Genomic DNA, 19498 nt, shown 5'->3' on the forward strand with positions numbered 1-19498 from the left:
AATGGGGTTGTGGGTGTTTGCACTGAATTATAGTTCCGCTGTGAATAGGAAATATAACTCAATAGATTTATGGTATATAGGTTATTAAAGCTTTTAGCCGTTTGGCAAGATGGCCGCGGACCGATCCACTGAGTGAGAGGCTGGTTTCTCTCTCCCTTCCCTTGAAGGGATAGGGATATGCAGATGCAGAAGGAGAGTTTTCGAATCTTACATAGATGCTGATTAAGATAGGGAAATACGGAGCCACTACTGTAACCTTATTACAGTTGGAGCGGAGGATATACAATCGAGTGGCCTTGGTGGCATGGCTGCTAAAGTTCATCACCCTATATCTGAGGTCTGAGGTCGTGGCAGAGGGTACAAGGAAACCGCTATTCGGAGAGCTTGAACAGAGAATGCCCTCGCAGATCACGACGAGAAAGCAGACTGCCAGAACCAAGAATTCAGACACAGACGCCGAGATGGACTCAGCCGCTAAGAAGAGGGAGCTGAGACGGAAAGAAAAGGAACGTGAGGCCGAAATCAAAGCCGAGCAGAGAGCAGAGCGCCGGGCGATGACAGCAGCAGCCAATGCAGGACGCGCTGAGAAGAAAGGGCTCAGAGTGGAGACAGCGGCAAAAGAAACGGCAGCGAAGGAGTCTACACCCAGAGCAGGAAGAGGGGGTCTAAGGCAGCCTACCTTGGCTGAATCTTTCGGCAGGGATGCATCAACGGATAGAAACAGGACACCAATCCAAACTGATGCGGAGGGCAACGGGACGCCACCGCCACGAGATCCAGTTCTCGGGGAGGCGGTGAAGGAGACGGCAGAGACAGAACAAGTCGGGCCAGTGCAAGCTCCGAGGGAAGCCGGGACTTGCGCGGATAAACAAAGGTTGGAGGGCGTTACAGAGCCAGGCCCAGGAGCTCTGTTAAATGTGCCTGGTATCCAGTCTGGAATCGAGCCCGGTAAGGACATGCCCGATATTGCTGTCAATGTGGAGGAAAGGGAGGAGTGTGGAGGAGCAGGTCTGGAGGGGGGTAACCCGGCATTGGTGTTGGAGAGTCCGCTGTCAACACAGGGCAAGAACTCAAGTGACATAACTGGGGCGAGGGAACCGGAGGGTAGCATGATTGGGCCTAATAATCAGAGTATCACTTTAAGCAACAGCGGTTCAGGAACAGGCCCACTAGGAGAGAACACTCCCACTAATAGTGACCCCCAGAACAATAATCTCGTTACTACCCCAGGGGTCACCCTCAGTCAAACCTCGGCAGCCGCAGTCAATCCACACGATGGCCATCCTTGTGTCATGCCCCAGGATGAGAAAGTAGATGACCAGAGGAAAGGTGTAGACAGCGCTACGGGAATCATAACGGGGAAGAATGTCTACGTCATTGCAAGTGGTTTAAACTTGGATTAAGGAGAGCAGAGCAAGACGCTTTCAAATAACAAAAGACTTGAAGGAGGGGGTAAGGCTTCGGCACTGGCAGGGGGCTCACTAGACCCAATACCAAGGCTTCTACCAGGGACTTCAGGAGATGACATTTTCTTTTCACTGAATGAGGAGACTGATTAAACAGACAAGGTAACGGACATGCATAAAAATAAGGGGGATCTGCTTGATTCTGAAACAACTGATCTAGATGCAAGTATAGAAGAGACGGAGGTGTCTACCTCAGAACAGGGATCCTCTACAGACGATAGTGTTCAGAAACAAACAGTTGTAAGAAGGAAGCAACAGAACACTAGGAAAATGCAAAGTAGGCTTAGTCCCAGGCTCACCGAGAGGCCTAGTAAACTGGCTTGGGATTACTCGGCAACCTCGAGGATGTATCAGGATGAAGGGGGAGCTAGGTCTCGGCATAATGGTCCCTCAGGCTCTCAATCTCAATCTCAATTTCAAGGTCAGGGCCCCACCATGGAGATGCTTTATGCCACTCTTAGGCAAATGCAGGGAGAGGTGAGGGCTGAAGCTAAGAGAGCAAAACGGACAAGTAAGAAAATTGAGGGGTCATTGTGCAAAGTGAACAAGTTGTATGCAGAGATGGCTGGTAGAATGACAGAAGTGGAGGAGAGAACAGGCCAGTTGGAGGACGAGGTCTCACAGTGGAAAGAGTTTAAGACGGCGCAGGAAAAATTCAATGAGGACTTACAATGGAAGGCAGAGGATGCGGAAAATAGGCAGAGGAGGAACAACATAAGGTTTCTAGGGATTCCTGAGGGGGTAGAGGAGCAGAATCCCAGGGCCTATGTGGTTACGCTATTAAGAGAATCATTTCCAGAGACCACTACTTGGAACTGGGACGTCGAGGTACAACGGGCGCATAGATTTCCGTTGACAATCAAGAAGTCTTATGGTGCCCCTCAGAACGAGAGACCAAGAGCTATGTTGGTATACATAGGGAACTTTCTGGCAAGACAAGAAATAATGGACAATGCTAGGCCACAAGATCGTCGGGCTTTTAAAGGAAACTCTTTCTTCGCCCGGCCGGATTTTTGCCACGCCACGGTGGAGAGGAGATGGAGATTGCGACAAATGATAGATCCATTCCAGAAAGCTGGATGTGAGGCATATCTCCTGTTCCCCGCAAGATTGAAAGTAGTACTAGACGGCCACACGAGAATGTTTTTCTCGGAAGTTAAAGCACAGAGCTTCCTAACTGAGTTAAAGGAGAAAAGAAGAAAATAGATAATTCAAAAAAAAAAAAAAAAAAGGGGGGGCTTGCGGCTGTAACTGAGACGGATTGAATATGGATTGAATAGGGCTAAAGAGAATCTAAAGAGGTGAAGGGCTATAACACTTGTATAGGCTTAGCAGGATTTAGCGTTGTGGGGTATACTGTTATGTTATGTTTAGCGTAAGGAGTGCAAGGAGTTCCTAGAGGGGATTGGGTGGAGCCTGGTGGGATTTCTTCTTTAAAAAAAAAAAGTACTTTCTTTCTCTTTGTTGTCCTTTTTGCATTTGCATCTATTATATAGGCAGGGAGGGGGGGGGACAGCTTCACTCAAGGGGGTTGGGAACCAGTCATACATAGGTCAGGATTGACCTAGTTGCCTGTGGGCAGGGGAGGGGGGCGCCAGTGAGGGAGAGATAAAATTGATGGTACAAGTAGTAAAGACGAAACAGGTAATACAGATGGTACAAGTAGTACAGCAAGCTCAGGTAGTACAGGCAGAAGGAGAAGAAGGAGCAAATACATACAAAATACAGTGGGAAGAGTTGAAACAAGTGAACATGCATAATGATTCTAATATTCGCAAAGGAAATATAACAGGAGTAAGAGGATGTAGGGAAAGTTTGTATAGTCCTCCATGAGTGTGAGTGTAAAAACTATTACCATGAATGTGTGTGGGTTGAATGACAGATTAAAAAGACAGCGGTTGGCACTGCTGCTAAAAAATACTGGGGCGGATTTTGTTTGTCTACAAGAGACACATGTAGAAGGGAATAGGTCGTTTTTGCTGGAACAACTGGGCTTAAGGGTCTTAGCGCATTCAAAACAAGGGGCGAGAATTAGAGGAGTGGCTGTATTAACCAAACAAGTGGGGGAGATGTGCCCTGATTGAGTGTTTTATAGGGAAGGAGTGGGTTACTATAGGTTCTGTTTACGGGTCGACCGAGGATGACCCAGAGTTGTTTCTTTTTTTGGATACCGAGTTACCATCCTGGGCGCCACGGGTTATCTTGGCAGGAGATTTTAATATCGACGGGGCCAAGGGGCTAGATATAGATACTATAGGGCAATATCAGGGAAGAAAGAAGAGAGTGTGCAGGGCAATACAGAGCTTAGCAAGAAACAATGGTATGTACGATGTGTGGGGGGCCAAGAAACCGTCAGATCTCGAATATACATTCTTTTCAGCGCCTCACCACAAATGTGTCAGGCTAGATTATTTTTTTATTTCCCGGGTACTATTAATCAATGCAGTAATTGAGAGGTTACCACGTATACTATCAGACCATAACCCTTTAAAATTAACAATAGAAGGAGAAGGGTTCAAGAAGGTGGCGGGGTCATGGACGTTCGAAAGGGGCTTATTGAAGGATGATGATTATATTACATATATGCATGAATGGATTAAACATTTCTGGGACATTAATAGAGGGAGTACCAACATCGGGAATGCTTGGGACGCATTTAAGGCCTGTGTCAGAGGGGAGACGCTTAGCTATTCCATTGCTAAACAGAGGAGGGAAAAAACAGAGAGAGATCGTCTGAACAACGCCCTGATTCTGGCAGAAACGCGCCTCGAGTTAGCTACCATAGATCAGCAGGGATTCACTGAACGACTATTAGAAGTAGCAGTAGCCAGGGCAGCGGCTCTGGAAGAGGTGGCGATCAAAGCCGCCAGACTGTACGATGTGCAGAGAGAAAGGAGTTATGAATTTAGTGAAAGAATAGGACGTACGTTAGCTGCACGGTCAAGACAAAGAGTAGCTAAAGGCGAAATCAAGGAAATTAAAGATGGAACAGGCCAGATAATTACTGATGATAAGGGAATAGCGGAGGTATTCAGGGTTTACTACAGCATGTTATATAAGGAGGAGTTAGATCGAGACAGGGAGGAAATAGAGCTTTACCTTGAGAACATCCCGGGTAAAGCACTTAGTGAAGAGGATAGAGAGTATCTAGATAATGATATAAGTGATGAGGAGATAAACAATGCTATATTGGGGTTACCAAACGGGAAAGCAGCTGGACCCGACCAGATACCAGGAGAATTTTACAAAGTATTCTTATCTTCAATATTCAAAGAAATAGCAAGTACCTTCAAAGGAGTACAGCAAGGGCAGGCGATTCCAGGTAGTTGGGCGGGAGCAGACATAGTAATTTTACTAAAGAAAGGGAAGGACCCGACAGAACCTGGTTCATATCGTCCCATTACACTAATCAACGCTGACACAAAAATATTCTCAAAAATACAGGCAGTCAGATTCGCCAGGGTAATCACCCAATTGGTGAGTGTCAATCAACACGGGTTTATACCTCACAGAGACACCACAACACATGTAAGGAAAATGATCACACTGTTCGATATCCAGGAAGGTGAAGGGAACCCAATGGCCACCCTGTTACTCGACGCTGAGAAAGCATTCGACAGGGTGGCATGGGAGTACTTATGGGCTGTTTTGAGAAGAGGGGGAGTGGGCGAAACGTTTATTAAAGTAATACAAGCTCTTTATACAAACCCAACAGCGTGTGTCAGGATAAATACAGGTCGTACGAAACCCTTCAACATCACCAGGGGCACAAGACAGGGGTGTCCCTGTTCACCATTGTTGTTCGCAATGTATATAGATCCATGGATACATAAATTAGAACAAAACGCACAAATTGAACCACTGATCACTAGGAGGGGAGATATAAAGGTTCTAGCATACGCAGACGATATAGCGGTTATTACACCCAACCCAATAGAGGCGATAAGGGAAATCGAATCAGAGGCTGAGCGGTTTGGGCGAATAGCTGGATATGCATTAAACAAAAGTAAGACGCAAATTATCAAAAATATACATACAGTCTGCACAGACACACGGGTGGTTAATGAAGGGAAATATTTAGGTATTACTATTACATCAGATTTAGGAAAATTGGTGGAAATCAATATCAACCCTATTATTACAAAAACGAAGAAAGACCTGGATAGGGTACATCATTTGCACATGACACTTGTTGGAAGGGTCAACTACGTGAAAATGAACCTGTTGCCCAAAATGCTATACCTGTTTAGAACAATCCCGCTGTTCTTTAGTTTGATCTGGTTTAAGAAATTAGAAAATATGATAAATCGTTTTGTGTGGGCACAAGGGAAGACTAGAAGGGCACTGAAATATATGTCATTACCACACGACAAGGGCGGGTGGACTCTACCAGACCTTAGGATGTATTATTGGGCTGTGGCTTTGCAGCAAATGACCTGCTTGCTGGGAGGGACGGATGGAGAGGGGGAACCACACACAGGGTCTTTAGAAGTGTATGGTTTAATTTTGGGAGTTGAAACCAACAATGCTTTCTTAAGATACTCGGAGCCAAGTTACTTCAAGTGAACTAGGTTTAAGACACTAGAAGCTGCCGATAAAATCTGGAAGGCATTTAAGAAAAGCTTCGGTTTGGGGAGACTTCATGGACATACAAGACTAGCGGAGGACTTAACGTTACCTTCGGATATTTTTTCTGATGTAATTTTTAAAGAATGGGTTGGACAAGGCATTAGAAATATGGGAGACTTAATGGGGGAATCAGGAGTACGTCAATTCACGGAGCTCCAACAGGAATTCGGGGTCAGCAATAGGACTTTCTTCAAGTATTTACAAGTAAGAAGCTTTCTAGGTAACAAACGTGGTGGCCAGGCGGGATTTAAGGGGAACCCAATATTGCAGATGATCGAAGCAGAGCGGCCATGTACAATTAAACGGCTGTATGCAGAATTGATAGAACATAGAGGGGATGATCTAGTGAAACATGAGACTAAATGGATGGAGGCATTAGGAATTCCAGAGGGGACATTCTCAAAATCACTAATCTTAGGGCATGAGACCTTATGTTCGGCGTCACTACAAGCACAACACTACAAAACTCTGTATAGACTTTACTACACCCCAGCTAGGATTGCCCAGTGGGGAGGAACACAGGGGGTAAGGTGGCCGAGATGTGATAGCTCGGAGGCGGACATAATTCATATGTTCGCAGGGTGCCCAATCCTTTCACCACTCATAAACAGTATTGAAACGTTCTGTGATAAATCTCTGGCCTTCAAAGTGAAACTGACACCTGATGTAATAATATTAGGCCTAGAGGATTGTAATGCACAACAACATACTGCAGGAGGCCTCATATTTGTGGCAATGGCCGTGCTACGTCTTTGCATAGCGGCTGCATGGAAAGACAAACTGGCTCCCCCATTCCAGCAGTGGCTGGCTAGGCTATTGCATATGCATAACCTTGAGAAGGCTATCTACGCGAGAAAGGGGAAAAAAAGGAGAGCATTTGGTTTACAGCTGTGGAAGCCGATTGCCGATTGGAAAGATAGGATGTTAAATGTATAAGGGGGTAATGTAAGCTAGCAGGCCCTGAAGAAGTGCATATCGGTCCCTTTCTTTTTCCTTGGTGGGCGGTCGGAGTCTTGGGTTTATGGACTGTTATATTTAATGTTAATGTTATGGCTAATGTTTTTTTTCCTTCTTTCTCAAATGCCTAATGTCTTAGTTGGTATGTCCAATCAGGATTCCTTTTCTATTCTGTTATTTTATATCATATTTTGTAAGAAATGAAATTAATGTATTATGTACCATCTGTAAACGAGAAATGATAGTCATTGTCTGGCGCGGGGAGGGGGGTAAAATTGTTGTAAAATGCTAATAAAAATATTTTTAAAAAAAATAAAAAAAAGATTTATGGTATATAGTTTGCCTCAGAACACTTTAGGCATGCTGTTAAAAATAAAAAGCTGAAAACAAAACCTGTATGGTCTTTAGTGTGTTATGTGTTTTATTGTCAGTGATTTTTTTCCATGACAGCTCACTAGGGCAGTCAGAATTGCCTATGTGCGAGAACAGGTTGCAGAAACTGGTATATTGAATGGAGATTTCATTAAAAAACACAATTACTTCACTTATGCATAACGACTTCTAAAATCAATAGGTGAGTTAACAGACTCATGTTTTTTTCATTCAGGAGACGTGATGAATTGTGCACGTAGTAAAATGACAGGTGAGAGAAAATACTATATGTCAGAGAACGAAATGGAATACACTGAAACTGGAATTACAAAGTAAGATACGGCAGATATTGTGGGAATACAAAGATTTATTAAAATAAAAGTGACACGGCAATCAAGCAGTCTTTTACCTTTATTTGGAAAGGGTCCAGGGAAGATTCGTGATGAGAATGGGAGATGTCTTAAGGATATGGGTTGTTTAATGATTAGAAGTTAGTGTTTGCAAGGGTGAATCCTTAAAAAAAGTGATAGACATTTAGAGACACAAGAGGCATGTGGGCATGCATGTGGAGGTTTTGTTAGGGAAAGTTGCAGGAAAAGAGGTGCAGAAACGAATACGATCTTTTTAGACTGCGGGTAAAAACTAAACTGATGTCGATTTTAAGTCTGTTCTATGAGTGAAGAAGAGGAACTACAGAAAATTCATTATGTCTGCCTGGGCAGGACATTACATTTAATGTGATGGGTCCAATTACTATGATGCATGAGTTGTCAAAGGAGGCTTTAAAAAAAACAGTGAAGTGGACCGTGTGGCACTGACCAATTGGGCACAATGGGTAATTTGCTTTTAGGCGATTGCAAGTATGGAACTGTAAAAAAGTAGGCCTGTCAACATTAACTGGATCCCAAATATGGTGAGCTGACTAAGATGGAGGAAGGCCTTGAAATGGATGTCCTGTTGCTAGAAGCTGACTTCACAATTTAATTGTGCCCCCAACAGAACCATTTTGTTGTTTAATTCATAAAGCAGTGATGCTTGTATGTGCTAAGTTTCATGAAAGATCTTATTTTTCTTTGAGACTGGCAATTGGAGAGAAGGTTGAATAAACTACAATCAAGAGCAAGACTTGCTAATCATTGGGAAAATAATTCCAGTCAGTAGTGGGGCTGTGGAGAATCAGGTCAATGATACAGGCCTTTGCCTCAACCAACCTTTGGGAAATGCAGCACAAGATTGCAGACAGAACCAGTCCTTGGAAAATTTTGAAGCAGGCAGACACTATTTGCATACATCTGTGAATTTATAATGTCGTATGTCTGTTTTTTTAAGTTAGTGCAAGGTTATCATCTTGAGTTTAGCTCATTGTTACCTCATGTGAAAGTTCTTAAAGGGGTTTTCTCCTCTAAATGAGTGGACGTGTTAGATGTAGATGCATTGCTTAATTTGGAAAATATTAAGAGCTGGCTCCCAAACCTTGTTGGAAAAGCCGGAGGCTATTGTTATCAAATGTCCGGGTGCAGAATACCAAGACTGTGTGGTCCTGATTCCATCTCAAGCCTCTTTCTTTCATCATCAGACGGGAAATGGCAGTTTAAATCTGCACACTCATGACATGTTTTACAGGGCTACCTTAGTGGGTGGTGGTGCAATGAGGGCCGCAGCCCACTTGTAGCATAGGTCCAAGTAGAACCAGATACTAAGGACTTATAAGCACATTAAATGTGCCAATTAGGTGTATGCCAATTCTGCCATATTTAGAAGAAAGCACACAAGCCCTTTACCACTGGTTAGCAGGAGTAAAGTGCAATTCCAAGTCCCATTGCAAACAAGAAAATATTTAGTTAAAGAAGACAAAAATATGGGGGAATATAGCAGAAAAGATGGTCCTTTCCAACAGATTTCACATAGCATGGAAAGGACAACAGCTTTTCTTTATCATCTGGTGGTGGTTCTTTCTTTATTGCACCTACGATGAGTAGTTTGGGTATAACGCCTTTAGCTAATTTAGTGTGGCAGAGATAATCCACATGCGAACATTGCAAGTTACGGTTCTCTGGCAAAAGCACTAAACCATTCCAGTCCAAGCAGGCATACACTTCCCTAAGCAACACATTAAAAAAAATCATTATTCGATTTAGGCACAGTAAATAATAAAAGTGCATAACATGAAATTCCTTGATAAGAACACTCCAAAAATTTAATTTCAAATATCACCTTCAAGAGTGGAAAACTCTGTCAAAAAACCATGATACGGTGGGCCAGATGTATCAAGCGTTTTTCCAGTTTGCAAAAAAACAGGCCAATTCACAGAATCGGCCCGTTTGCGAATGGGAAAAGGCCTTTCGGGATGTATCATCCCAAAAGGCATTTGAAAAATAGGGAATCACAAAAATTGCGATTCCCTATTTTGCGATTGCATTTAGGAATCACAATTTGCGATTCCTTAAATGAAATGCAGAAACCAAATATATTTGCGACCTACCCTTAAGGAATCGCAAATTACCACCAACTTGAAGTTGGTGGTAATATTCGAATTCCATACAAAAAATCACTTTTTTGTATTTTTCAAGGTGCCATGTGGCTTACATACATGCTCTTAGGGCATGTATGTGTGCCACATGTGCACACATGTATATTCCAGGAGTGCAACAGGGTGTCCATTTGGCACCCTTGCACCCTTGAAAGTGCATGTGCAATTTGCTAGTACCTATTGGGTACTCGCAAATTGTGCATGCAATTCCCATTCCTTGTTTTTGACTCGCAATTTGTGAGTCACAAATAAGGAATACGTAGGAATCACAATTATTATTTTCAAACCTCCATACATTGCATTTAGCGATTCAATAATAACGAATCAGTAAAATTCGTTATTATGGAATCGCCAAATCCAAAATTGATATATCTGGCCCTTAAAAACAGACTTTAGCATTAGAAAAAACTGCAAATAGAGCAGTACTGGCCAGACTTGTTTAAAATCCTTAGTTATAAAAAGTTGGAGAATATAATTGTATCATAGGGGTGCATATTTATGACAAAATAAAAACTATGTTTAACGTATCCATTGCACTGTTTCTAAGGATTTTAAACAAGTCCAGCCAGCACTGCTCTATTTGCAGTTAGTATCTAATTTTAAAGTCTTTTTTTATGTACCATGGTTTTTAGCCAGAGTTTTTCCATCTTAAAGGTGATATCTGAATTTACATTTTTAGGCATGTTTTTATCAATGAATTTCATGTTATGTACTTTTATGATTTACTGTGCCTAAATCTAATAAAGATTTTTTTTTTGAAGCGCCAGATCATGTTTCATCCAGTTTATTGTAAAGACAAAAATGTCATCTTGGAAGCACATGACAAGGTCTCCCATGTCTTTGAAAATGTGGAACATTGCTCACTGAAACACTGATGAAGTGTATGCTAGCACAAAAGGCATCCACGTGTACCAATGCAGGACAGAAGGGTTTATCCAGATGGTTAATGACCTTGCTTCTGACAGTTCTACTGATGGTATGCCTGACGGAGGTCAAGAGTAGAGAACAGTGGAGAAAACTGTAGCTTCTTCCAACATAGATATCATTTCATTGAAATTGGGCACAGTATGTGTATCAGAAATTATGTATGCATCGATTGTCCTTTGGACAACACATAAACACAACCTCTCATTGCTCCACTTGGCTAGTACATTGGGTGAACTCCACCTCTTCAATAATGTTCTCTCATTGAAGGAAAACAAGTAGGTCTTGACGATCCTTACACACACACACACACACACATATTGGCACATTCCTCATCTTTTGATTAACTGCTTTTTTTACTTGAATTTAAAGAATAAATTTTTCAATTATACCAATCCTTTGTTAAACACCTTGCGGCAAAACTTGAAAATGTGATCCTTCCAACTAAGTTCGGTAAGGGCCAAAACAGGACCAAGTGATGAAAAAACAAGAACAATTTTCAACTACCTCCGACCCCGCCTGCTCAAATGGCACACTCCTTTGTTTGTGATGTAGATCTTATTTTTAGCATGCCTGACCTTGAAACTAACTAGTGTTGAGAAATATCCCATATTGTCTCTCAGTCTGCCTTCTAATGATACAGTCTTGGCATCAGGCTCTTCTTTTCTTATGTTCTTCCTGAAAATAAGGCCTCAAATCTTGATACGGTAATAATGGTGAGCCAGAGTCAGCCATGTCATCTAAATTTTCCTCGAAAACTCCAAAATGCATGTTGGGGCTTTCCAGATTATTTTCCTTCTCCGTAGTTTTATCCTGAAGTATAAGCAACATGTTGACAGCCTTAGACTCTGCCTAGTACTGCAACTCACTGGTTACCTGATTAGTCGCTGGAACTTGAACCACTCAGGAATCCATTGGGCACCTAACCTCCTTACAAACATTGGCAAATTGTCCAGTTTTGCCACATGAGTAAAACATCTTCTGAATGCTGGACATCGCTTGTAGGAGGCGGTATGGAAAGGAACTCCCACAACGGTAACATTTGGGTTTAGAAACCATCCTCTTATTTTTCGAATTGTTACTTTTAGTTATTTTTCCGCGGGGTGCACACCTCACCATGTATTTCACTTCTATGCAAAGTAACTTTCTTCCCTCATGACTTTGACTGTTCAGTGGCATTTGCTGACTACCCATAATCCACAATTTCTCTTAAAAACTGTTATTAATGGTAGTAACATAAAGCATAATTTAGTTTTAAGAACTCTTCCACCCATTTCTAAAAATCTCCTTTGCTTCTGACCCGAAGCAATGAGGAAGAATCCCTTTGCAGTGTTTAATTGACCTCCTGGAAACATCGATAGGATCGCTATAGTTTTGAAATTGTCCTTCTATTTCTTCTGGGGCAAGTGCAGATCACCCTAGTTTTGCAGGAATTTCTGGTGGGGGGGGGGTTGAATTGCATGATAGGAAGTAGAAAGTAAAAAGACATAGCTGTAAGGGATTGGTCTAAGGAGGACAGAGAATAGAGACTGAATCAGTGAGTACACAGTGCCAAAGGTGTGTAATGGCTGGGAAGGAGTGTGAAGAAAAAACTACAATGATGTATGGGTCAAGGAAACTGAAGGAAGAGTGGTCCCTCTGTATACAGTCTGCCTCAAATGAGCATGCATCATGCAGAAACCTATGAGACTCAATAGCGAATCAAGATGGAGTCTGGGAACCAAAAGGAGGCTTGGGATGCAACTTAATCTGAAGAGATTCCTCTGGTGTGACAAAAGTGAGCAAGGCTGCCCCAAGCCCACCTCAATCCCTTCTCCAACACAGCCGCAGCCCATGCATGTAAGAGTCGTGGGGCCAGGTGTGAGGTGGGGATTTCGACAGACGATGACAAGGGAAAATTAAATGAATAAATAATTTTCTCACTGCATCGTTTGTCGAAATCCCCCCCACCCGGCCCCACCACTATTACCTGCATGGACCGCGGCTGCTCTTACCTACTAGCCACAGAGGGAGAAGCTTGTGGGCTCAAGTGCCTCACTATAGATCTTGAATTTGAGAGAGTTGTCATTTCACCTCACAATTCAGGCAAAGTCACACAGAATATGGACTCCTCCACAAACAGTTCTGCATGTGAACATTGCCATAAGGGTACCAGCAGGGGAACTGCACAATCGAAGCAGTGTTTAAGATGATGTGGTGCACTGCAGGCTCTCACACAGATGGACCACCACTGGATATAGAAATGCGCTTGGTTGCGACAACTGCCACAACCCACCAGGAACTGCCACAGGAGTGGAATCGCTTCATTCACTCATTGCCAGATAAGGTGTAGTAATCAAAACCAGTAAACGTGATACAGTGATAAAGTTTATTCCATGAGAAAGACTCCGCGTGTACAGCTTTGAGAGCCACATCCGCAGTTGTCTCCAGCTGTTCTACATGAATGTTCCCAATCCCAACGTTCCATGGCCAGACTAGGGGAAAAGAGATAAGTGGGTGAAAAGGATGGGGAAAAAGAAGGGAGGGAAAGGTTAATCAGAAAGGAACAATACAGATAATAAGTAATCAAATAGGGCAATATACACACTCTGGTCAGGGGCTTTTCTACAGAAACAACATAGATGCTCCAGACTATCTAGATAAGAAATTACTTGTGGGGGCGGCAAGGAGTGCTGTGCGGACTATAGGGGAGCAATGCAGAAGCAGAACAAAAAAAGTATCTTTATTAAAAGCATGGAGCCCACCACTCCGATCCCTTTTTTATAACTTAACCCAAAACTTTCCAGAACAAATTTATCATTGCTAGTAGCACTTGCCATGCAGGATTCAGTCAATCAATTAGCTTTTCTATCTGTTTTGCAATATTGTTTTGAAGCTGAAAAAATAACATGCACACACATTTTAAAGTCAAAACAATACATTAAAATATGTATCCTTCATTTTCTTTCAGGGTTATTGCGGTATCTTTCCCATTTTTGGAAACGTAACAACAATATTGCGGAACGGAATATCCCTTGCAGTGCTAGTGACTCCCTGAACAGTCATCAAAATGTGAATTTAACGGCTCTTCCCAATAAAACATCTCAATAAAAAAGTGATTTTGTTTTGCTTAGCAGGGCACATTCAGAAAGGGATTTTCAACTTGCCTAATGCATTACCTTCTGAAGGAGCATAAATGTAATAATCACACACTATAAAATATGAAAACAAAGCCATAAAAACTTGCCGAAAAATTGTGCTAGATGAAAGAAAAATTAGAAATAAAACACAGATACTGCACAAAAGCAGTTTTACTAAACGAATAACAACAAAATTAAGCCTTATCAAAGTCCACAGATTTTCGGTACCACTGGAATTATGATATTTTTAGTTTCTCTCGGTTCAAAGCTAGCCCAAAATAAGGAATTACAGGGGTAATCAGATACAAATGCCTAATTTTTGAGTAGACAAGGTGTAATGGGCTGATTTTTTTTGCCCTGGAGATACCCATATCCCGGGTTACAGTACTTCCTGGGGCCGTGAAATAATAGCCCATTTCCAAGCCGATTTTAAACGAACAGCCTTAGCAAAAAATCTCAATAAAATTGTCTGCAACCTGTTTTGCAAAAGCAATGTTTACAAATAAATGTTTCTATTTATGTAACTTTGGTATTCTTTTGCAAAACGTATATAGAATGGACACAACCACGGGGTTGCAGAACCCTTAACAGTAACTAAGATAACTTTGGGTGAAGAATAACTCCAGGTGTCACCAGAACAACATCAGTTTGAAAAGTGGACATTTAGGTCCCTTCTGAATGCCAGGAGGTTTGGGGTCAGTCTGATAAGATTCGGTATCATGTTACACCATCTGGGCATCTATCTTCAGAATGCTTGATCCATGGTATTAGATTTGTTTCCAGAGGTTACTAAGTGTGTTTTACTCCTTGTTAACCTTATGCCTAATTTTCCCTCGAGGTCGTCCCTCCAAATCCCCCCCCCCCCCTTCTCCCCCGCAAGCAGACCCACCGCTCTTACCAGCAGCGGCTGAAAGCAACATATAGGTGAACTATGGTAAGCAACAGAATTCATGTGGCATAGCAGTAACTCAGCAAACAGTGTCTTGAGTTTATATAAATGTTCAAAGTCTGTTGTTGGGGGCACCCAGTAAAAAACTGGACTGTTTACGAAAGCTACATTTATGTTAACTTGATGCTGTTGAATTCAGCTTATAGTAGATAACATGATTCAGACACTGTGGTTATGTAATTGTTACAAGACTTTCAACCCAGGCTAATAATTTTAACCCACTGCAAGAAAACTGGAATACCTAAAGGTCCAAATATATCATCAATTTTTCTTAGTTTTGTTTTTGTCGACAAACCATTGGATACATATGCCCAAATTACATCTATTTATGCATCTGGTGTTTTTATAGCTGGCACGTGCCCCCAAGGCATTAGAACATGCAAGAATGTAAGCTCTATACCCAGTGTGAAATAGATAGTTATTCTTAAGTAAAGACAGACAGTTTCATATACAGAAAATATTACATACCGCAGCAGCGTGATCATAATGAAGAAACAGACTACCCCTCTGTCAACCATGGCGTGAGGGTAACCTATTAAGAAGAGATGGATTTCAAACAAAAGGCATTGACAGTCTTTTCTAAACACCATACATGAAATAGATACCCTGAGATCATGAAGGAGGTCATTTCAGATTCTTGGGGCACAAACTGAGAAAGATTTATCAGGGCGAAGTGCTATTTAAAGCCTGGCACCTCTACGATAAGTTTACTGAGTCTGGCAGTGATTGAAGTTCTTATGAAATGCTCAGTTTCTGCACTAAATGATGGAGCAAGTCTTTGAACAGGATTTCATGAAGTAAACAAGCAGTTTTGTTAGCTTACCTTATGTCAGAAATAACCTTTGCTGGATTATGAAGATGGGGTAAAAGGACATATGGGGAGAAAGTGGATTTTAGGCATTCCAGTGGGAAGATAATTTACATGATCTATTTTGGACTATAACAAGTCTTGCACCTTTATCCTAAATCTTACTCATAGATTTTGTGTTTATGTCCTCTAAGAAGCATGAGTTGGAATGAGGCATTCTTTGCCATATTGTTTGTCGGGACATAGACCACTTGTCTAAAATTATGCCAAGTGATTTGGTATAGTCAATGATAAAGGGTTTGAATTTGAGTGTAGCGTGGAAATCTAACTAACCTATGGCAGGGCAAACAGAACAGGGTTCGTACCTGCGCAGAATCTCACTTTTTGTAGAATTAGATTTAGGTGATGTTACGCAATCAAGGAGTGGATATTTTCCTTGGTAAGGGAAAGATGTGGGTATCGTTTGTTGAGTAGAATTGCAGTTACAATTAAATATCATTAGAATATCGGTAGCAAGAAATGCCCATTTCTCAAAGAAGCTCACTAAGTGGCGTATGGGAAACATTAAACAGTGTGGGGTATCATAGGATAGACCTCACGGCGGGCAGAGTCTTCACCTGCTGTGATGGATCAACATGATAGTTTGAAAAACAACTAAGGAACTTACTTCCAATGCCCTTCCATTGATAAAAATTAGCAAGCAATACGCATTATTCAGCAGTAACTTGGTAAATATAGAAAGTATAGATTAATTGAAGCAGTTGCAGATTTTTTTCAATCCTCTTCTAGAGTAAATAAAATCTGTAAAAATATTTGTAATTGTAGAGTCTTTATTTTATGAGCATCAGGACCTCCGCAGTTCTGAGAGGACTTCAAACAGGAATTGCGTAAGCCGCTTGGAAGTGTTAGGGGGTGGTTATTAAATCATGATGAAATGCATACCGGTGGGTGCTATGTGACCATATGCTGAAGAATAAAGACGTCTATTGCCGAGCTCCGTGTGTGGCGTGTTTCATTTACGTGCTTCTGGGCTGGAGAGGATGCAACAGTATTCAAATATTTTAATGTTTAATAAAGGTTCACAATTATGCGATAAAACTAATTTAAATGAAATTTAGAATAATGCAAGTATAGTTCAAAAGAACCGTCAAAATGCAGGTGATGGAGTGAAAGAAGCATTAAAGAAAATTTCAAAAAATGAAGCAAATCGTACCAAAAGGTATAAGAAGTGCTGTAAGCCAAGTTCAATCCAATGCTGAACATTAGCAATGGAAGATAATTTCTGAGCCAAGCACATCAGCAGATTGGTGAAACGTTAGATGAGTCTATTGGAAGACTTGAGACACTCATTAAACATTGCAAGTTCTGTGATCTCACCAATGAAGAAGCCATGTGATTCAGAGTTATCGATGGCTGGCTTTCTGACTCAATTAGAAGACACATGTTGAGAGAAACATGCAGTCTGGATAAAATGCTAATGGCTGCAAGGGCTGAAGAGCAAACCAATCGACAAGCAGCTGAAATGGAAGCAGGAACAGCCCAACATGAATCGTCCCTGACCGTGAAATGCAAGCACCCACAAAAACATGATGCAAGTAAGTCGACATCTATAAAGAAATCAAAATTATGCTTTTGATGTGGATTTTCATTACTCCACAAGGGTAAATGTCCATCCATAGGACAGATGTGTAAAGGCTGAAGAGAAAGAAAAACACTTCATAATGGTCTGCAGAGCAAAATGAAATTTAAATGCCTCACGAAGGAAGGACAAAATGGATGTCCGAGCATTCCAAAAGAATTCTCGCCACACCCACAAAACCAAAAAGCAACATCATCTACGACAAATGGAAACAATACCAGATCAATCGTGGTTAAGGTCCTCATGCAAAGGCTCTTCGACATTAGTATCGAGTGTCGATGAAGAAATGGATGTGGATTAATGGAAACTACCAAAGAACAAAGTGCACATGTAGAAATAGCTGCTTACAACTCAAAAGAAACTCACCAAATGAAATGACAAACTTCATTTGGACGCTGTCCCAAAATCACAGTGAAAGTGAGTGATCAACTGGTAACTTTCATCATAGGCAGTGGTGCTTCTTTTAATTTCATGGTCATGGAAAACAGCCTGTCTCCTTTGCTTCGCCTCACTCCATTAGGCATGAAGGTATACATGTGGGCTGCTTCTGAACCACTGCAAAGCGAAGGATCCTTCATAGCAAACATGCGACACAAAGTGATGTCAGTACAAGTGAAAAATCCATGTAATTCGAGGAACTCAAGGAACTTCATCCAGTGCCTGTCTACTCAGTTTTACCACAGCTGAGACTGATATTAAATTACAATCTTCACACAAGTGAGTAAGTTCCCATTGTTGTGTCATGGTTTAGTAAGACTCCAGAGAATGAAAATGCAACTTAATATCAATGAGAAGATTCGTCCTGTTGCTCAACGACATCACAGAATCGCCTTTCATTGCAAGAAGTCGAGAAAGAACTAGACACACTGTTGAATAATGACATTATTAAATACTCTACCAGTCCTACACCATAAGTTTCACCCATAGTGGTAGTGCCAAAAAAGGACTGCAGAGGTGCAGTGTGCATTTGCGTTGATATGTACCAGGCCAACAAAGCAATTGAGAGACAAAGACACCCTGGTCCTCACATAGTGGACATGATCATGCAATTGAATGGGACTAAAGTCATCTCCCATCTCGATTTGAATAAGGGATTCCATCAACTCAAGCTAGAAGAGAATTACTACTTTTTCAAATCATGTTGGCTTATTCAGGTACAATAGACTAAGTTTTGGAATATCTTCAGGTGCAGAAATATTTCAAGGTGTTATACGCCAAATAATTCAACCCGATACACATGCTTTCAATTACAGTGATGGCGTATTGGTATTTGGGACAGCACAAAAGGAACAAGATAAAGTTATTACACTAGTATGCCAGCTACTTGCTGATGCAGGTTTCACTCTGAATACAGCAAAGTGTGAGATTCACAAGAACAAACTCAAGTTCTTTGGGCAGATATTTTCAGAGGGAGGAATGACTCCTGACCCAGATAAGGTGCAAGGTTTGTCATCTACCTACCTACCCACCACAAGATGTAACCATGCTTCGATCCTTCTCAGGCATGGCCAGTCATTTCTTAAGGTAAATTTGTGACTTTGCTACCTTGAGTGCCCTATTGGGAGACTTGACCAAGCCAAATGTTCCAGAATGACCAAGCCACTAGGAGGTGTTAGGGCATGGTTGATAAATCATGTCATAATGTGTACCGTTAGGTGTTGTGTGATTGTGTGCTGAGAAATAAAGACATCTGTTGTAGAGCTCCGTGTGTAGCATGTTTCATTTACGTGCTCACAGGCTGGGGAGGATGCAACGGTAATCAAATATTTTATTGTTTGATAAAGGTTCACAATAATGCGAACAAACTAATTTAAGAGAAATTTAGTATAGGGCAAGTATAGTTAAAAAATAAAATAGTAAACCAAAACAAAACTACAAAGATATAAAACGTTTTAAAAAATGATATACATTTTTTCAGTATCTGTTACTGTTACTAAATTTCATAAATTGTTTGTGTTTATATGAGAACATGCTTCGTTTCAATAGAACCTCAAACCTGAAGTGGAGTACTTTAAATAATATAGCATATGGGGCCAGTTGAGACTGGATTACCGAAACCAGAATATCATGTGAGGACCTCGACAAGAGACATTATATGACAGCAT

At 41.4% G+C, this 19498-nt stretch overlaps 1 protein-coding gene across 4 annotated transcripts in view; it reads left to right on the top strand.

Annotated features, from left to right (window-relative positions):
• AMPH (amphiphysin) overlaps window positions 1–19498 on the top strand; it is a 959953-nt gene that overhangs the window by 297574 nt on the left and 642881 nt on the right. The window lies entirely within an intron of this gene.

Source organism: Lissotriton helveticus, chromosome 4_1 (assembly GCF_964261635.1).
Source record: "Lissotriton helveticus chromosome 4_1, aLisHel1.1, whole genome shotgun sequence".
Taxonomy (NCBI): domain Eukaryota; kingdom Metazoa; phylum Chordata; class Amphibia; order Caudata; family Salamandridae; genus Lissotriton; species Lissotriton helveticus.